Source organism: Pyxicephalus adspersus, chromosome 10 (genome assembly GCF_032062135.1).
Source record: "Pyxicephalus adspersus chromosome 10, UCB_Pads_2.0, whole genome shotgun sequence".
In the NCBI taxonomy this organism is placed as follows: Eukaryota; Metazoa; Chordata; class Amphibia; order Anura; family Pyxicephalidae; genus Pyxicephalus; species Pyxicephalus adspersus.
In genome coordinates, this window is record NC_092867.1 from 32,751,686 (window position 1) to 32,758,789 (window position 7,104).

General features: G+C 40.1%; 1 protein-coding gene across 3 annotated transcripts in view; it reads right to left on the minus strand.

Annotated features, from left to right (window-relative positions):
* Positions 1-6,538, minus strand: part of LOC140340048 (uncharacterized) — a 115,703-nt gene extending 109,165 nt beyond the window's left edge. For all 3 annotated transcript variants that reach the window (XM_072425021.1, XM_072425023.1, XM_072425019.1), the window contains exon 1: positions 6,383-6,538. The gene's annotated coding sequence lies outside the window, so the exon portion shown is untranslated. The remainder of the gene's footprint in view (positions 1-6,382) is intronic.
* Between the last annotated feature and the right edge of the window lie 566 nt (positions 6,539-7,104).

The following is a 7,104-nucleotide window of genomic DNA, read 5'->3' on the forward strand; positions in this document are numbered from 1 at the left end:
TTCTCTCCAGACCACCAATGTAAGGGGGCTTTTCTCCCCTGACAGCCAATGTGAGGGAGCTTTTCTCCAGTTAACTTGTTTTTGCAATGTGCATTTTTCTATCTTCTTTTTCTCATACAGACCTTTGTACTGAAGGCAGGAGTGGGAATATGTCTGTGTTTACTGGATCGCCCAAAGCGTCTGTGATATTTTGCTTCCTTTTAGATTTGGCAGGACTCCTAGTTGTTGCCAGGGATCACGACTCAAACCAAACCAAAGGGGAGGCTGTGGACTGATCCAGGTGAGTTGGAATCTAGGAATCTTGGGTTGTTCATGGAAATAGCAAACTGTCTAGTCTTAGAAAGCATATCATCGCCTGAGTCTAGAAGGATTGCTGAAAAAAATCAGTTCACTGGTTAAGGCTTAACGTTTTACCACATGGTACCCAGAAGAGGCTCAAGAATTAAAGAAAAGAAACCTATTGCAGTATCACTTGAAGCTCAAGAAAATAAGGTGTCTTTTCTGACAATTAAGAACCACAAAATCAAACCGGTTCAGTCTCCCAATACAGGAGATTATGATGAAAATGAACACCAGTTATAACATAACAGGAAATATTTATCACAAGTGAGAACCATATTGATTCTGGCCTCCTGCCTGAGAAAAAAAAGAGGATGCCACGTACTGAACGAATGGGGGAGTTTATAAAGGAAGTGAAATGATTCTCTATTGTGGCCACAGGAATATGAATATACAGCCTGCACAACACAAACATTTGGTTCCTCTTAACAATAAGCCATCAGTTTTTTATGTGAACTGTGCCTGTGTAGAGAGAAGTATCTCCTGCAAATGTTTCTTTGTGCAGTAATGTTCTTTGTTTGTAATAAAGCAATACACCTTTTTGTCATTTGTGTGAATTCAGTGTTAACGAATATATGCAAATGGTGATAACAATATGCAGGAGGTGGATTCTACCTGTGTTCTATTTAAAGGTACAAATTATTGGTAATATAGTTAGGTTTTGATCACAACATTAGTAGAATTGCTTATGGACAAATCATTAGAGAACTGATATGAACAAAACCAAATCTGAATGACTGACTACAACATAATGGCTTCAATTTAAAATAAAGAAAGTATATATTAGCAACATTTTCTGAGGACACAAAACCTTACAGCCTGTTCTGGTGAAACACTGTGTGTTGTGTGTGTAATACCATCAACAAGAAAGAAAATTAGACCAAATCTCAACAGGGACACAGAAATTAAAAAGAGAGGTTACAGCTTGAATTTCCCTTTACATCCCATCCCAAAGCTAAATAGAAAATTAAATCAAATTAAATCTGCAAACATGGGGGGGATAACAACTTACACAGTTGTCTTCATTGGTAAATTGCCCCTTTTTTTGCTCTTGGGACAACTCTTTTTATTTTTTTTTTTGGTGACAATGCATATGAACTCTAAAAATAGACTACTGCCAAAACAAAAGGAAAAATGTGAGTTTCCAATCATTTAACAACATTTCTTGGTGAAGTTTTGACTGTTCTTCCATGTAAAAGTCCTTCACACCCAATACGATTGTAGTTTTTTTTTCTATGATTTACCAGTATAAAATCATTAACAACATTTTAATGGGATTAAAATCAAAGCTTTGACTAGACTCGTCCATAAAATCTCCTCTTTTCTGAGCAAATCTTTGGTGATTTAATTTCCACAACAATTTTTAATCAGATGGCCTCACAGTCTCTTCAAACAAACTTTGATAATATGCAGAATTCATAGCTGGCTTGATGACTGCGGGCTGCCCCCAAATCAACAAAACAACCCCAAACTATAACATTTCCATCACCATGCTTTAAAGTTGATATGTTTTTTTTTCCACTGAAATGCTCTCTTTAGTTTGTGCCAAATATAACTACTGTATATGTCACACAACTATATATCAGATTCCTCAATCTATAGCACATTGTTCGAGATGGTCTGATCTTTGTTTTTGTATGTTTCATAGCAAAATTTCTTCTTTTCTAAGTCAGCAAAGGCTTTCACCTGGCAAACTTTCCGTACAGGCTAAACCAGGACAATTTCTGATTGTAAACATATGGAATTTGACAACAACTGGTGTTTCCTGCAGATCATGTGAACCTAATTTAGAGGTACTTGGAGACTTGTTTAGCTTCACACAATCTGTTACTAAAGTAGAAGAGTACAACTGATGAAGCAGCTTGGACAGCTGTGAAACGTTGTCAACATTAGAACAAATCTAGTTAATTGTGAATAACTTTGAGAAGAGATACAAAGACCTGGCTACAAGAGAGGAGTTATATTTTGGCCAGTCAGTCCTAGAGAAATTAGCAGTCGTGAAACTTATACCAGTATTTTATTTTCTTTATACAATATAGTGATCTTTTTTAATATCATTTTCTAGACTCAGACATCTACAACCTTATTTCTGGGGACCTTAGAGAGCTCTTTTGATTAGTGGCATGATGACACATCAGCAGCAAAGGGAACACCAGACCCCCTAAAACTAAGTTAAGGTTCCACAACCTTTGGCATCTAAATACCGGTAAGACTCTTAGATTTCAAGTGGTGGTAAACATAAGGGGGTGTTTTATCCAAATGAGGAATGTTAGCTTTTGTTAGATTAGAATGTGAAAATGAATACATTTTTATGTGCCATTTCTATAATTATATCAACTTTTTATAGGCATATCGAATTGTAGATTCCTTAAAAATACCCAAAATTCTAAGAGGTGTACTTATTTTTTACTATGCTTGTATATGGTCTGCCATGGGAGTATCAGCTCCAGAACAAATATCATGATGTTTGATTCACAACAAATGATACCACTTCCCTCTATAGCAGCCTTTCTCTGAAATAATAGCAACCTCTGAAATAATCTTCGTCTTGGGAAACCCCCACCAAAACCAACTGGGGGGGGGGGTGACCAGGGGAAAGAATGCCCCTACATTGGTGGTTAGACTAACACCTTTATAGACACCTAACATTATCATTGGAGTCGTGCAGCTGTCTCCACCAGTTGGTGTTGGCCCCCGGGCTATGCAGGCATCATCAAATGGGAGGTCAATCAGCCAAAGTCTGAATAACCCTCAGTCCTATGTGGAAACCCTGGTTGTGAATGGCAGCTCTATACAAACACATAAATAAAGATGTCCTGATGCTGTATATATGTATTCTACATCTAGGTCAATGACCTGCAGGGAAGGAGGGAATGACACAAATAAAAGCCTTGAATAACAAACCTTAAAAACAAGTTAGCAATAAAATCACTGTACTAATGGAGAGTAGTAATAATCTTAATAAGTATCTGGGAGAAGAAGTATTCCTTCTTCATGCGTACTAGATGATCCATATCAAATTACTATTTGGGTATTCAAACATATAAATAGTATGGGGTAGGTTTTAATATAGGGATTAAGGTTTTTTATATATAAAAAACTTTATAATTTATAAAAAAAATCTTCTGGGTAGCCTAAAAGAGTACTTGTAAAGTACTTGGAACTTGTAAACTACTTAGAAAGTCACACACAATATAAATCTCCCATTTGTTATATAAATAGCAAAGGGCTCAATTTTTTAAACAGTGAATCTGACATTCCCTCAAATATTCCTTTAGAGAAGCTTTCAGGTCCAAGGCAGCAATTGATTCCCACCAGGGAATGTCAGTTTCACTGTTTTATAAATGGATCATTTTCTATTTCTATAACAAATAGGAAATTTAAACTGTACTCTTTAGTTTTATAGAGTAAGTATGATAGTAAAACCCCTGGCCGGGCAGTGCTTATGTCATTTATATATTTCCAGCACTTTGGTTTGTTCTTTAGACACGGTGACATTCAGAAAATAACACCATGGGAATATTACCAGCTGCGTCATGCCGAGTCTCCATATTAGACCTATTAGTAATATTCACCTATATAGGCTGCATTGATGGCTTCTTTCTGAGCATACTACCTAGCTGTCTCTAAGGTTTGCTGATGTATGATGACCTGGAACATGTAAAGAATAACTAAATAATAATAATAATATCTAAATACTTGTCCTGAGTCAGAGACTACTGAGAAACAAGGATCAGAATGACAGCAGGGCAAATTGAATGGAGGCAACAATGGCAGCTTCTATGATACCCCTATGACAGATGTACTTGAAGTCAGCAGTCCCCCACCATGGAATGGTTTCATACAAGAAAATGTTTCCTTGAACTGGGGAGTTGGTTAAAAAGGTCCATGGAAAAATTATCTTGCACGAAAAAGAAGGGATGAAGGGAGAGCATGTCATCATCCTTGTGATTGGCTGCCATCCTCTCTGTGACAGGGAGGATCTGAGCCCCGTCTCCCGTCAATTTGTTCAGCCAATCACATAAGCCAGCTCCTTTGTCTGGTCATTTTGTTTAACCAATCACATAAGCCGGCTCCTCTGTCCTGTTAATATGTTCATCCAATCACATAAGCCGGCTTCTCTGTCTTGTGAATTTGTTCAGCCAATCACATAAGCCAGCTCCTTTGTCCTGTCATTTTGTTTAACCAATCACATAAGCCGGCTCCTTTGTCCTGTTAAAATGTTCTGCCAATCACATCAGCTGGCTTCTCTGTCCTGTCAATTTGTTCAGCCAATCACATAAACTGGATCCTCATTGTTGTCATTTTGATCAGCCAATTGCATTAGCCAGCTCCTCTGTCCTGTCATTTAATTTAACCAATCAGGGAAGCCAGCTCCTCTGTCATGTAATTTTGTCAAGCCAATCACACAAACTGGCTAACATGATTGGCTGAACAAAATGACCGAGAAATGAAAGAGGACAAGGCAAGGACTGCAACTAACAAGGAGAGCTGCGACCCAGTTCCATTCCAAGGCCCGATAGTTGGGGACTCTGGCTGTAAGTGAATATTACTGTATTTGATACAGCAGTGCCAGCTACAAGTGTAATGGGGAAAGTGTGGTATTAACATTTGAATTTCAGCTCGGTCAGAGATAAATCTGATGACAGCACCATAATAAATATCCCCTCAGGAGGTCATGTGGTCAATAGTCTTCTACATGCCATCTTGTTGTCCATAGCAACATTCCCTTGGAAATGAAGGCCATGCTGGGAGTGGTTGCTATGAACAGCTAGATATTGTTGGTAAATCCCATGTATGGTGAGTCATTGGATGGCTGCCATTATTTATACAATACCAGAATACACACAGATTACGGGATCTCCTGCTGGCACACATAGAATCCCTGACACTGGCTGTACCTTCATATATCAGCCAGCTATAAACACCCGGCACAGTGCCATATAATCATCCCTGGCCACTGTCACAGCACAATGTATGGAGGATGCCTGCCCTTCCACCATCACTGTCATAACGATCCTACGGCTTCAATACCAGCCAGCACACAGATCCGGAAGATAAAAAGTGCAACGTCTCAACGGCCTGATCACCCCATGAAATGTGAATGAGCTTTGGTTGCCAGAGAGGCCCAGAGATCCCAGATTCCCTTGTGTGTGCTGGGGGTGAATGAACATGAGTTATATCATCCCAGTATGGCCAATCAAGACAGCCAATATCTAGGAAGACGGGGAGACGGAAGATAGCGCTGCAAAACTTTTCTTTATAGATTTGGATATAATGACGGTTTAGAACCCTGATTGGTTTCTATTGCGGTTTTCTTAGGAACATTCACTCAGTGTCACCAGAGTTTCCACTGGAACAGGAATATAGGAAATCTTCCAATGGGGTCTCACACTTCCTGAGGAGTCCACAGGCAGGAAGTGAAGGTAAATCTTCACAATGTGACACAAAATAAATAAAGTGGAAGTCACAATGCTGGGAGGTGGGGATTTTTAGCAGACTGTCTCTCTTCCTCTTTCTGGCATATTGTCTGTGCAGTGTGCATTCTCTGCTGGGAATGAGCCGGGTGCCAGATGTGCGGTGGTAACCCAATGGCTGGGGAACCAGAAGTAGCAGCGGTGGTGATGATGGCAGTGACTGCGGGCAGACTGCATTGCAAACCTGGCAACTGTGCCAATCATGGCAAAACCTCACCCACATCACCTGACCTCTTCTCCACCCAAAATAGTTCAGACGTGTACCTACCTACACAAGGCATCCTGATTGGCATGCTTGGTGCAGTTTGGGGTCTCAGTGCCCAAGACAGCCAAGCAACAAGTATTTCCAGCAGCCAGCAATGGCAGCCCCCATTCTCCCTTCATATAATGTCAGCACTATATATATATATATATATACACTGCTATACCCTCTCATTGCTCTGACACCCGATCACACAAGTTTCTTGCAGCCACCCATGCATTGCACAACAACCCTGACATTTCCTAGTCCCAGCATGCTGGGAGTTGTAGTCCCCCAGCAGGACACACATGCACAAGGTTCTGACCTGTAAATGACTTTCTCCTCCGGTATGTTAATTGGTCCCAATGGCCATCCGTAGTTCCAGGGGTGACCAGCGCTATCAGCGGCTGCAGTGACAACAATCCACACAAACAAGCGGAGATCAGCTGCTCGGACAGAGGAGTGCGAGGGGGGGTTGGGCTCTGACTATTGACATCCACCAGCCAATCCTTCCGCATTACAGCAAGCCACGCCCACCTGGGCGCTACTGCCTATCGCTTTTTTTTTCTACTTGCAAGACCAAATATTGTCCAAGACGTGGCAGCAGAGGGCGCTCATTCAACACCAGTATGGACTAGAAACACAACAGCAATATAATCCATGGCAGGAGCAATCGTTCTGCTGCTTTATTATAAAACATACAAAGAAAAATGCTAATTTAAAAATGATTGTATATTTTTTGTAAAGATTAAATTGTGCAGTAGAGCTAAAATGATTGTTACACATCCAATATAACTTGACAATCGGGTGATGTCTACACCAATCAGTTGATAGGTAGGTCAGGTGATGTCCTAGATTGTAGAATTCTCACCAAACTATGTTTGGATTGGGTGGCAATGATCACATGTCTATGGTCATCCTATTATATAAACTGATAATGTAATAAGTGAATGATGCTGTATAAAAATGTACTGGGAGTCATTACCTAGCACACCTAGCACTAACCACTGTACAAGAAAAAAAAGCACACTCCTCCTGTTCATTATA